Below are 3031 nucleotides of genomic sequence, written 5' to 3'. Positions count from 1 at the left end.
GTGCTGTCTATTACCTCCCCCTTTCTACTATGCCAAACTAGGTGCACTTTATAGGAACAAATCCTCCCTAAGCCGGCTGGTCAGAAAGCGTATCACGCAGAAGATGCTAATGCCAATTATAGACCTTTGCCATCTAGACCCCCTCTACAATGCAATATGCCGCTTTGTGCTACAATATAACTATAACACACACCACTTCAAAATGCTCCAAGAACTATAATGGCTATCCCTTGAGTCCAGATGCAAAGTACATTTTTCCTGTTTTGCCTTCAAATACTTTCTGGGCACGCTACCCGCCTATCTGAACAAGCTCCTCACCCCTACCACATGCAGCACTTATCATCTGAGATCTGACTCCAAAAGACTGTTCACGGTTCCAAGGTTCAACAAAGTATCCGGCCGCTCCTCCTTCTCTTACCGTGCATCTCGCAACTGGAACAACCTACCAGAGACTCTCAAAGCCACCTCCAATTGAAGTAATTTCAAGAATTCAGCTGTCTCACATTTTAATCCGGTCTTTAACTGTTACATACACCCATAATCATACATCTCTAACTGTCCATGAAATGTGTGTAAATTGAATGTATAACCTGTGTTCATTTAACGTAACCATGTATTGTCATCATAACACTGTACCCACAACATACTTGAAAATGAGAAAGTAACTCTCAATGTATTATTTCCTGGTAAAACATTTGATAAATAAATAAATTATAGCCCATTAACTTGACGGGGATATAAAGTGGCTTAGTGTCACTTACTAAATATGGCCCTTTTATCTTCTCAGTAACAGTGTTTCCTCTGCATTCCCAGATTACACATCTCTCCGGATCGGGGGTCTCGTTTTTGCTGGTGTTCTCTTCATCCTGGGGATACTTATCATCCTAAGTGAGTGATATAATGCAACGTATCTCCAAGATACCCCTGTCATGGAGATAGTCCTCAAAAGAGAGAGACCGTGTCAATAGAGACCGTGAAAGAGACCCATTGAGGCATCTTCAGCTTCCATAAGCCACCCACTCTCAACATCACAACATTGGAGATGGACACATTTTGTCCAAATTTGGTTCTCATGTTGATTTTTCCCCCCCTTTTCAATTTCTGGAAAAAAAATGCAAAAAAAAAAAAAATATCATGAATATGGTTTTGTTATGGGGCCAATTTGTGGATATCCTACAAATTTTTAATTTTCACTTCCACTAATTTAAAAAAATCAAAACCTAGTAGCATTTTTAATTCTTTTTATTTGAATGAATTTGTGATTATTCAAAAAAAAAGTGAAAAGCCGCCATTTTGAAATTGAATTTTGGCATAAAATGTACCCATCTCTACATAACAACATACATAAACATACTGTGGTACCTATTCAGTGTGCTGTGAAGCTGTCTTTTCTGTGCTGGACAAGAACATAGTCCACTTCATTTGATTACGAGTCCTCACTCTGAGAGGCTTTGCAACATGATAATGGCCTGCACTATCTGTGAAACCCCCTGATAATGTAGCATTGTTCCTGCCTTCTCTCTGAATAAAAGTGCCTGTGTTCCAACACGTCATTTGAAGGTGAAGGTATGTCCTGTACTTCCTTCTAAGGCTATGGCCTCAGTGAGCACGTGCGTAACAGTGGAGCGCCTGGTGGCGCTCGTGGCCTTGCCCCGAGCGATCTGAGGACTTCAGATCACTTGCGACGGGGAGGCGAGGTGGAGGAGGCGCCGCCATGACGTCACGTGGCTGGTTCGCCCTCAATGGCTGAACCACCGCCGTGACGTAGCCAGCGCTCGGCCGCCACGCCAACAGACAAATTGGGAAAGTGATCGCGCATTGAGCAAGCCCCTGCACGCGCTGACTGGGGCCAGCCCCATAGAAGGCCGTCTTCTTTGTTCGTGCCGCGCACGCCATCGCGCGGGCGGTCGCGGTCACTGGGGATGAGGCCTAAAGTTCATAGGTTTTATATGTCTAGCACAGCCCTTTCAGTCTATGCTTTTTATAATATAAGGCACCCATGGCCCATTGGCCAAAGGACCATGGCCCATCCAGTTTGTTCTTGTCTCTGCCGGACATTCATCCTTTAATCTTTATTTTGCATTTTCAGGTAGAAAATGTCGCTGTAAATTCAATCAGCATCAAAGGTGAAACTCTTTCCCTTCCTCTCACTTTACTTTCCATCTCTTCTGGTTGCTTTATCTTTCACTACAAGTCACCTATGTCTCCTCCAGTAAACTCCGTGGAATCTGAGTCTTGAGGGCTTTTTTTAATAAGCTCAGAAACGTCCAGTTGACAGCGATAGGGCGAAAAAGTCCCATTCAAGTCAATGGGAGTTATCGAGACTGAATAAACAAGCCCATAAGGGCTGATTTACTAAAGTCTCCATACTGCAGAACTGAAGCAAAACCAGTGCAAAAGAATTGCATCATTTATTAAAGGGAAAACCTTTAAAGGGACTGACAAATATTGCTATACGTGGTGATATTTTTGGTACTGGGTTTCCCCCATTTTGGCAGTCGGCATTCTTTAGTACTGTATATACCGGCCTGGCTGTAGAACTGGGGCAGAACTTGTACAGAACTATTGTAACAGATTTACTTTACTAAGGGAGAAAATCCCCTTCATTAAAGCGGGGATGTTTTTGCTTGATAAATTTGGTGCAATTATTTTGCCTGAATTTTGCTGCTGGGAGACTTTGATAAATGATTACCTCCTTTTTTCTTTCTGTCTTCTCTCTATAGAACCGGGGAGCCAATAGAAGAAGAGGGGTCCCTTCGAGCCTCCATACGACGTATGTATGACCAACATGCTATCCCACCCTTCATAATGTAGCCTTTCTTGTCTGGCTCTAAAGGAGTTTATATCGAGTTGAACTATATACATGGCTATTCTCAACTACAGTGGGTCCCCATTGGGAATACACTCTGCTTTCTGGGATCAGTATCCCATTACTGTGTACTGCATACCTCATTCATGAATATTGGATCGGGAGTTTACTACGGACCTTCTGGTGGGGCTGATCCAATTATGCTCCTGAGTTACTACTCTG

At 43.1% G+C, this 3031-nt stretch overlaps 1 long non-coding RNA gene across 1 annotated transcript; it reads left to right on the top strand.

Annotated features, from left to right (window-relative positions):
* The first annotated feature begins 19 nt into the window (after positions 1-19).
* LOC142497818 (uncharacterized) lies at positions 20-2740 on the top strand. Its single transcript, XR_012802331.1, has 4 exons — positions 20-476; positions 814-888; positions 2090-2126; positions 2724-2740. It is a non-coding gene; the product is annotated as an uncharacterized LOC142497818 (long non-coding RNA).
* Positions 2741-3031: the final 291 nt, after the last annotated feature.

Source organism: Ascaphus truei, chromosome 6 (assembly GCF_040206685.1).
Source record: "Ascaphus truei isolate aAscTru1 chromosome 6, aAscTru1.hap1, whole genome shotgun sequence".
Lineage (NCBI taxonomy): Eukaryota > Metazoa > Chordata > Amphibia > Anura > Ascaphidae > Ascaphus > Ascaphus truei.
The sequence above is the reverse complement of the archived record's forward strand: the minus strand, read 5'-3'. Positions and strand labels throughout refer to the sequence as shown.